Here is a 10,146-nt window from a genome sequence, read left to right as displayed (position 1 = left end):
GAAGCCACATTTTCCTCTGGGGGATCCTGTGTACTTGGCAGGCTTCTCAGGATTAGCTGCCTGCATGGGAAGCCCATAGCAAGGTCCCTGTCCTTGGCCTGGGGTGCTCTTAGTAGTATCATTATCAGAACACTTTGTCCGGCTCATGAAACGCCAGGAGGGCTAGGCTGGGTTGGAAGAGGTGGGAGTATCTTGCCTAGAATTCCCCCATTAGCAGAGGAGGCAGCTGAGGTCACTCAGAGGTGAACCCAGGGTCATATGGAGACAGCAAGGTCCCACAGAATCCCAGCCCTGGTGGCTCTCCACTGACTCTGCTGTCCTCTTCTGCAAACCCTGGCCTCCTGGCCTCCTGGCCTCTCTAAAATGCCCCACACAGCTCCCCAGAGGCCACAGGCTGTTGCCTGTGCTCTCTTCTCTTCTGGTAGTCAGCCGAGAGGAACAAACTCGCAAGTGACTCACCAGGTGAGCCGGTCCCCAGTGACTCTTCCTGTTACACAAAACACTCCTCTCTGACTGTGCCCACAGTCTGTATTCTCTGTTATTTTTATTCCTCCCTTCTGTCTAGAGAATTCATAAAGTGTGTGTGTGTGTGTGTGTGTGTGTGTGTGTGTGTGTGGAGTGGAAGGTACCTGCCCTAGCACAAGGCTGTAGCCTGACATGCTGACCTTGTGGCCACCTGGAAAAGAAAAAGACTGGGTAGGCAGTTGGCACAGTTCAAGGTAGGGGCTGATGGCAGCCTCAGGGCATCCTGGAGCAGGTTTGGGCGGTAGTAGGGAGGGAGGGAGGGACTTGTCAGCTCTTGTCTGTGTGCTCAGCCTGCTCTCTGGGGAGAAAGAGACACCTGGCATATGCCAAAGGCTGAAGCAACACAAAGGAACCCAGCAGGACCTGGGGGTAGCATTGTTTCTCCAATGTGAGGCTCTCTTTTATTGTTCACAACACACCATGTGCTTTAAAACTCCTGGTTGGTTGCCCCCATAAGCTCCTCAAATATACTGCTCCCCCCACCCCCCCAAGCATGCTATCGGTTTGCACACCACCTTCCTGCTTTGTGGCTCTGCTGGTTAGGAGTGGCTGCAGGTCCAATGGCTCCTGAAATCCCCATGAGGTCATCAACAGCCAATCAAAGATTCTGATCAACTTGGCCTAACCTGTGTTTCTACTTAGGTTGACATAATCCTAAAAGCAAAGAAACTTGACAGCTTTCCTCAGCTAGCAGAGTCTTTTAACTGGCTTTTTGAGAGCTTACAAGTGCTTGCAGGGGGGCCTCATTACTGCCTTGGGGAAATCTCAGTTGAGAGCCACTCTTAGGCTCAGCTCGTGGATGGGGCTTCCCAGGAGTTATAAGCAGATCACAAGCCCATTCAGCTGCTCTCGGTGTCCTCTGCAGTCATGTTTTCCAGTCCAGGGTGAGCCATGTGGCTTGGCCAACAACATGGATTCAGTCCTTAGCACTGTATGAATCAGATACCATGGTACACACTGCAACTCCAACACCTAGAAAATGGAGACAGGAAAATGAGATGCTCAGGGGTCATGCTCTGTCTTCTCCTGTCAAGCTTACAAGTATCCTTCAAGACCAGATCCAAAGAGCTAGGGGAAGGTCAGGGGTACGCAACACTCTATCAAATCCCAGCACACACATAGGGCAGTTCACAAATGCTTGTAACCAGAGCTCCCAGGGACCTGACACCCCACTTCTGATCTCCCTAAACACCTGAGCCACTCTCACGCGCGCACACACACACACCCACGCACGAGCACACACACACATACACACACACACACAGAAATAAATCATTAAAAGAAAAAAAAAAGGCCCAATCCAAGCTTGGGCACAAGGTTGCACACCTTGATCCCTGCTCTTGAGAGGTAAAGGCAGGCAGATCTATGGGAGTTTGAAGCTAGCCTGGTCTACATAGCGAGACCCAAGAGAGCCAGGGCTATGTAGAGAGATTCCATCTTTAAAAAAAAAAAAAAAAGAGTTGAGGGTCACCATCAGCTACGTAGAGAATCTGGGACATGGAAGGCTGTTGTGTCCGCCATTCCCATTACTCCTGGAGCTCCGTGTGCCGAGATCAGGGATCTTGGTTCACTGACTTTCTATCCCCACCAGGAACAGACAAACTGTCTGGACAACAGCCAAGTTAGGTTCAGACTTTCATTAAAGTGCCAGGAACCTGAGTGTAGCATTTTGTCTGACTTGATTCTTTGTCTTCTCTATGTCTGCTAGTAGCTGGGGCATCAAAGGTTCTCAGAAGATGGCTAAGCGTGTGTGTGTGTGTGTGTGTGTGTGTGTGTGTGTGTGTGTAACTTGAGATGTATACGCCATCTCCCCTCTAACATCAAGATGCAAAAAGTCCTAGTCACTTCATCCTCAAGTACATTTGGGACCTGCCACGGAAGGAGTGCCAATGGCCACAGAGCACATGAAGGTGCTCCTTAGGGCATTGCGAAGCAAATCCGTGGCATAATCAGTTCACGTGTACCAGTACAGCTCTCACAGTAAAAGGCAGAGTCCTGGCACAGTGCTGGTGGGGCTGTAACACAGTAAAGCTGTTGTAGGTGACAGTTGGGTGGCTCCACATGGCTACCAGAACTCCAGTAATCCTGCCGCTTCAGCCTTTGAGAAGCTAGGACTACAGGCAGGCACTACTGTATCTCTCTCTAATATATATGTATACATACATACATGCATGCACACATATATACATATACATACATACATACATACATACATGTGTGTGTGCATGCACATGACCGTGCATGTACAAATGCCATGGCATCACATATGAAAGTCAGAGGACAGTTTGCAGAAGTAGATTCTTCTACCATGGGATTCTGGGGATCAAACTCAGGTTGTCAGACTTAGCAGCAAGCTCCCGTACTTGCTGCACCATGTCACTGAGCCCCAACAACCAAGATTTTTAAATGGTGTTCCCATTGGCTGGCATTTTACCCTTGTTAGGAACCATAGGTTGAGCCCATAGAACCTATAGAAATTTTCACAGTCAACCAAAGTGCTAGATGCACTGCTTAAGTTATTTATTCATTCGTTCTTTGCCCATACAATGAAAGCCTGTGTCTACCATTGAGCTCTTCTAGCCTTCAAAGTTAGGTCGGTAGGTAGGCAGGTGGGAGGGAAAGAGGGGGGAGGAGGAGGGAGAGAAGGAAGCAAAGAAGGAAGGAAAAAGCTACAATGTCAATTAAATGAATCAAAGATGAGCTTATAGGATAGCTTCTGTAATGTGTGTGTACATACATGTGTGTGCAGACGTGTGTGTGTTGCATGCATATGTGTATTTAATGTGGAATAGTCTAAGGATTTGAAAGAAGAGGAGACCTGCTTTGGAATCTTGTCTTTACCTCTTGTAGATCTGTAGCTCTAACCTAAAAAGGTTTCTTAACCTTCTGGAATCTCAGTTTGACTATGTATTGAGAGGGAAATTATGGCGTGGCTACCACAGACTTAATGCCTAGAATTTAGTGAATGACTAACACATGTAAAGACCTGATAGGGTCCTCCCCTCAGTTAGGACTTGATACATGGTGACTGGGTGGGATGGTGACTTGTGCACAGCTGCCTCCACAGATGTTTGTGTGTGATGGTTAAGGGTGGAAAGGCTGGGAGCCCAGAGGGTCCTGAGTCCATTTAATAATGAGATTGTCCCTAAAGAGAACCACATACAGGGTTCATATCCTGTTGCCAATTCTGCAGGAGAGACAATGGGAGGAGAACACAGCCTGGTTCCACTCCATGCAGCACCTGTGATTTTAAATGACACTGGAACAGCCAGAGCAGCAGAGGGGCCAGAGCAGCGAGCGGTGACTCTGCAGCAGGTCGGCAGGTCCCCCCAAGTCAGCACGTCCTGTAGGTCCTGGTCTCAAAGGACTGAGCTTTCTGTGCTAGTACTCAGCAGTACTGGATTTTTCTTTTGTTTGGGGGGTGGGAGGTTGAGACAGGGTTTCTCTGTCTCAGTCTGGCTGGCCTGGACCTTGCTCTGTGTAACAGTCCTGACTTCAAACCCAGAGATTCACCTGCCTGAGTGCTGGGATTAAAGGCATGTGCCACCACTACCAGGGTCAACAGCATAGGGTTTTTAAAGGGGTGTGTGTGTGTGCACGCGCACACGCGTGTGCATCTGTGAAGTCTAGAGGAAAATACAGTTTAGAATGTATGAACACAGAATAAATAAGTAACTTCAGGGTGTACCTGACATTATCATTCCACACGAAGGTACATGTGGTGACACCTTGGTCCTGTCTATCATAGTGCTGGGAATTGGTGAAGTTCTAAAAAGGTAGGGCCAGCTGGAGGTTACAGGGACCCTGGCCCCTCTTTTCTCTTTCCCTCCCAGCTGCCATAAGCAGGGTCATTTCTTCTGTCACAGTCTGCAAAGCAATGGAGCTTGGAAAGGGGATAATAGGACAGTGGGAGAAAGGAAGGGGACAAGTCCCAAAGGGGAATTTGCTCAACACACACATACACACACACTCATACACACACTCTCACACATATACATACATATATACACACTCTGACACACACACATACACACTCTCACATACACATATACGTACATATACACATACACACACTCATACAAACATGCACACTCATATATACATACACATATACACACATATATACAACACATACAATTATATATATACATATATATACATACATATAAAAATTAGTTTTTAATTAACATTTAAAGAAATCAACTAGAGTTGTACCATGTTCTTGAGCAGCTATTACAGGCTTGAAAGAGACTCCAGTGTGTATGCTGTCTCCAAATGCACTATTGCCACCCTGCCCTTAAGTAGTGACATGGCCAGTGATGGAAGGAAGTCGCACAGAATTGCTTCTAAATTGTGGAATGGGAGCAAAGATTAAGCAGCTCTGTGATTTACTTCTAGGTGACCTTCAGCTGAGGAGCCGCTGGTGGCACGGAGATTATGTCACAAGGCATTGTCATTTTGTTGTCTGGGGCCAGTGGTTCATCAGGCTTCGGTGTGGGCCCGATTCCCACTCGGTGAATAAACAGGGTGACATCATGGTGCCGTGATCTCAAGGGACTGTTTGAGTTGGGCTGCTGTTTGCTGATTTGAGGAGGCTGGCTGTGGTCTCTGGGGCTACTCGTCATCTCCACAGCTCACAGTCCTGTGGCTCTCAAGGGATGGGTGACAAACTGCAGCTTTCGGTCCCTTTGGCCTCCTCATGGCCCTCTGTACTTAGCCTGCTTGTCTCCACAACCCAGCCAGAGTTCTAGCCGTGTGATCCCAGGAAACTTCCTGAGCATCTCGGGCCCACCTTCTGCTCATATAGAGAGCAGAGGACTACTGACTCCAAGGAGTTGCTGTGGATACCAGCTCAGAATCTACTCAGAACACCCCTGGCAAGGATCGGGAAGAGAGTGGACCCCAAGGAAATGATGGCTCCTGACTGTTCTGCATGGAAAAGACACCACTTCAAACGTATACTGAGGGCGCTGAAGAGATGAAGCAATGGTTAGGAGCACTGGCTGCTCCTACAGAGGATCCAAGTTAGCTTACCAGGACCCACCCCTGGCCTCTGCAATCAGTGTATGCATCACACACACAGACACACACACACACACACACACACCACACGAAAATTCTTCAAATATCTGTTAAGCGAGAATGACATTCAGTGACCAGTAAATGGAGGAGAAGCCACGCTCTCAGATCCTGTTGGCAGAATCCAACATGCAGTAGCTGTTTAATAACTATGACATTGAGAACCAACACTTTTGCCGGGCAGTGGTGGCTCACGCCTTTAATCCCAGCACTTGGAAGGCAGAGGCAGGTGGATTTCTGAGTTTGAGGCCAGCCTGGTCTACAAAGTGAATTCCAGGACAGCTGGGGTCCTGTCTCAAAAAAAAAAAAAAAAAAGAAAGAAAGAAAGAAAGAAAGAAAGAAAGAAAAGGGAGAACCAATACTTTTGAGCACCTCAAGAGGCAACAGCATTTAGTGAGCATCTACTACATTCCAGATATTATAAAGACCTGAAAAAACTTGTTTTTAATAGGAAAGCTACAATTTGACTCCGAGATTACCTGATCATCAGTCATTATATGATGCTAGACCATACTAATATCACTCATGAGGATGAATAGACACGAAGCAGAATCCACCTTGGGGAGGACAGATATTTTATGAATGAAATCACTGTGGGTTGTGCAAGCAGTCTGGCAAATCCAGAACCTATAGCCAGCAGCCCCGACAGAGTGAATGAGTCAGTTAGCTCTGCGCTGTTCAGTGGTGCGGCCAGCAGGGCGGAGCTCCTCAAAGGCTTCTCTTTGCCTCTGGGGTCTCTTGGTTGTGACAGGATGGGTACTTTACCAAGCTACCTTGGCAGTGACTGTTGAATACATTTCAGCAAAGATGACAATGTCCTTCTCTTCAGGGGTAAGCTGAGCATCATGGCTGGACAGAATCAAGTGTTCCTAGCACTGGAAGGCTGTTCCGCTTGCCCACGTCCCTCCCCCACCACCTTAGAAAGACGCTATGCTGGTAAGTTTTTGCCAGCTTGATACAAGCGAGGACCATCTGGAAAGGTGGAGCCTCAATTGAGGAAAAAGTCTCCATTTTATGGCTTGTGGGCAAGTCTGTGGGGCTTTTTCTTGATTAATGATTTTGCTGTGGGAGGGTCCAGCCTACTGTGGCTGGTGCTACCCCTGGGCAGGTGGTTCTAAGTTATGTAAAAATGCAATCAAATCAAGCTGTGAGGAGCAAGACAGTAAGCAACACTCCTTCCTGGTTTCTGCTTAAGTTCCTGTCTGCTGGCTCCCGCCTTGAGCTCCTGCCCTTTCTTCAGTCGGTGATGAACTGTGACCTGGGAATTGTAAGCTGAAATAAATCCTTTCCTCTCCAAGCTAATTTGGGCCATGGCATTTATCACAGCAATAGAAAGCTGACTGGCGGGCTTATTCTTTGAGTCACTTGGGGAAGATGTCTGCAAGGCCCAGAATTCTGACAAGACGTAGCTATGCCATTCTTTGCCAGATCCCTACATGGTGTGTAGTCTGGTCTCTCTAACTAACTGCGAATACCATTCCTAAGGCATCCTTTGCCAGCTTAGGGTAGGCATCTGGCCAATCTTGGGCTGAAGGAGCTAGGGAGGTAGGAAGAAGGAACTCTGCCACCCAGGATCACGACAGGAGGCTTCCCCAGTGTTTCTCAGGCTAAGAGGGCATCCTTTTTATTGTTGTTGGGCTGAATTTTTTTGCTTTATTTTCATTGGAGTCTGTGCAGGGTATACTAGATGAAGCAACAATGGCTATCTAAAATAAGCAAGTCTTCGAGTTGGAATGAGGAGTCTTCCAAGAAACATTATCCAATCGCCTTTGTCTGTCGTTTGAACTCCACACTCTCTCCCATGTCCTTTCTGGTGTGTTTTCAGAGGTGAGTTCGATTTGACAGGACTTTTGCACTGTGGCATGCTCTTGGTCTCTTGTTCTTGAGCCTAAGAAGATTTTTTGTCTGCTGACCTCACCAGTTCTGCCAGAGGAAAGCAACACTGGGGTACATACTGAGAACACAAGGTTTGGAAGCATCTATCTTTGGTTTTGATGTTTCCTAAGAGGACATCCTTAGCAAGCTTCCTGTGTGGGCAATGTGAAGATTGGAGAGGAGCAGAATTTGGGTCAGATGTGCTCAGTGGCTACTGTGGCTCCTCAGGGAAGAGATGGTCCTCTGCACTTCTGGCTGGCTCTGTCAGGCCAGCTGTGTGGCTTTGGAGAAATAGCTGGACCTCTCTGAGCGTTGATTTGCTCAGGTATAAGATAGTGAGTGATACCTCTATCATCACCTTCATTGTAAAGGTGGACTTTAATCTCTACTGTGAGACACTGAGAGGGGCATGGGGTCTGCTTGATGCTTGGAGGAGGGACTGCAGGAGGTAGGTGCTCAGGGTTTGGTTGTCAGGTCTTCAGGGTACAGCCTCATGGTCAAATGGAGATGGCTATGCAAAGATGGAGGCAGGGCCTCAGATACAGTTGGCTGTTTGAGTACTTGTTAGCATGCAGGAGTCCTGGGTTCAATCCCAGGAACTACCAAAATGACTATTAAATCTATAAAAAAAAGAGAAAGCAGGACTCGTGTGTGCCTCTCCCTCTCTGTCACCATGATTTCTGTTCCATCTGAGACTCAGCCAGCACACAGTTTCTTGCCAGACACCTGGGGCCGTGTGCTTTGACTTCCTACCTCCTAAACTATGAGTTGAATAAACCTTTATTCTTCTTAAAAATTAAAAAACTACGCTTATTTATTCAGTGTGTGTGTGTGTGTGTGTGTGTGTGTGTAGGCCAGAGGACAACTTGTACAGTTGGTTTTCCCTTCTACAATGTTAGTCCTGAGGATCAAACTCAAGTCATTAGACTCGGTGGTAAGCACCTTTACCCAACAAATCCAAACCTTTATTTCTTTATAAAATTACCATGCTTGTGACATGTGGATATAACAACAGAAAACTGACTAAGACACTTGGTTTAGGTCTTTTCCTCCTGAAAGTAACCAGTTCCTAAGACAACTTCTCTCCTCTCCTCTCCTCTCCTCTCCTCTCCTCTCCTCTCCTCTCCCCTTCTTATCTCTCCTCTCCTCTCTAATTTTTTTTCCTTTTCTTTATTGTCATGTTCTCTTGTAGCCCAGGCTAGCCTTGAATTTTCCACACTGCTGAGGATGGCTTTGAGCTTCTGATTCTCCTGCCTCAATCTCCCAGGAGGTAAGATTACAGATGTTCACCACCAGCCACTCTCTCTGCATCCAGATGTTCACTTCATCTCACTTCCCACGTAGCTCTTGGCACTCTCCAAGAGTTTACTGAGCTAGAATGTGAATCTAAGCCCCAAGACCTCAGTTACCATGTGTGTGTCATGGAGCTGTTGGCAGAGATCAGTATTTATGAACGTTACAACCCAGGGGTTGTTTTACAGGCCTAATCCCAAGCCTAACTTGGGCTGTATCCTAGAAAGTATTTTACAGCTAACTCAGTGCAGAGGATGCTTCCTTGAGATGGATGTCTAGGATGTCTTTGGCTCTCTGCACACAAGCTGAGATGTTCCAGTGCCCTAACTGATGCTGAGCAGAACCAACTCTTGCCATCTTTAAGGCCAACATGGAAATGAGCAGCAGTGAGGGGATCTCAAGCTGCTGTGGGTGTGAAGGAACCACTCCTGCTGCTCCTAACGGCTCAGTGTGTTGGCCTGGTCATGTTAGGATTTGTTGACATTTCTTATATTATGGGATTGATTTATATTGAAGAGAAATATAAATAAACTTAAATTTGTAGTTGAGAGGGGGGAAGGGAGGCAGAGAAGGGAAGGAAGGAGGAGGGAGGGTAGGATTGCTGTCTCCTGGGAAATGGTTTTATCCCCCACATTCATTGCTCCATTCAAACAAAACCCTGAACCCTGCGACTGTGAGAACCAAGCTCCCAGAAAGTACAGCTGGGGATGTGAGTTTGTTTGGCATCCTGCCTCAGTAGTAGAGCCCATCAAGGGTGGTGGTGGTAGTGGTGGTGGTGGTGGTGGTGTTTCTATAGTTTGGATCTTTGGGGGGTGGGAGTAGTAGCCTAGGCTGGCTTTGAAGTTAGCTCTCCTCTCCCTGAGTGCTTTACAAGCCTCTGCTACCACACCCAGGTTATAGTCTAGACCCCGAATACTCCCTGGTGGTCCATGTTTTGAAGGCTTCACTACTACTCTGTGGTGGTGCTGGGAAATGGGAGAGCCTTAAGGAGGTTCAGGCTAGTCAGGAGAAACTAGAGCATTTGGAGTGTGCCCTTGTTTTATGTGTATGTATTAGACGTGTTGGGGCGGGGGGTGGGGGGGTGTATGTACCACAGCACACATGTAGAGATCAGAGGATGACCTCAGGTGTCACTTCTTGCCTCCAACCTAGTATGAGACAGAGTCACTGTATTGTTCAATCCTGTGAACATCGAGCTTGCCAGACTGCAAGCTTCTAGAATTCTATTTCCACCTTCCATCTTGCTGTGCGGTTACTAGGGTTACAGATATATGCTGCTGTGCCTGGCTTTATGTACGCCCTACAGATTTGAACTCGGGTCCTTTTATGTGCACAGCAATCACCTTACCCACTGAGCCATCTCCCTGACATATG

At 47.5% G+C, this 10,146-nt stretch overlaps 1 long non-coding RNA gene across 1 annotated transcript; it reads left to right on the top strand.

Moving 5' to 3' along the window:
* Positions 1–8,249, top strand: LOC143443504 (uncharacterized). Its single transcript, XR_013112565.1, has 3 exons — positions 1–719; positions 4,924–6,540; positions 7,273–8,249. It is a non-coding gene; the product is annotated as an uncharacterized LOC143443504 (long non-coding RNA).
* The last annotated feature ends 1,897 nt before the right edge of the window (positions 8,250–10,146 follow it).

Source organism: Arvicanthis niloticus, chromosome 9 (assembly GCF_011762505.2).
Source record: "Arvicanthis niloticus isolate mArvNil1 chromosome 9, mArvNil1.pat.X, whole genome shotgun sequence".
Lineage (NCBI taxonomy): Eukaryota > Metazoa > Chordata > Mammalia > Rodentia > Muridae > Arvicanthis > Arvicanthis niloticus.
The sequence above is the reverse complement of the archived record's forward strand: the minus strand, read 5'-3'. Positions and strand labels throughout refer to the sequence as shown.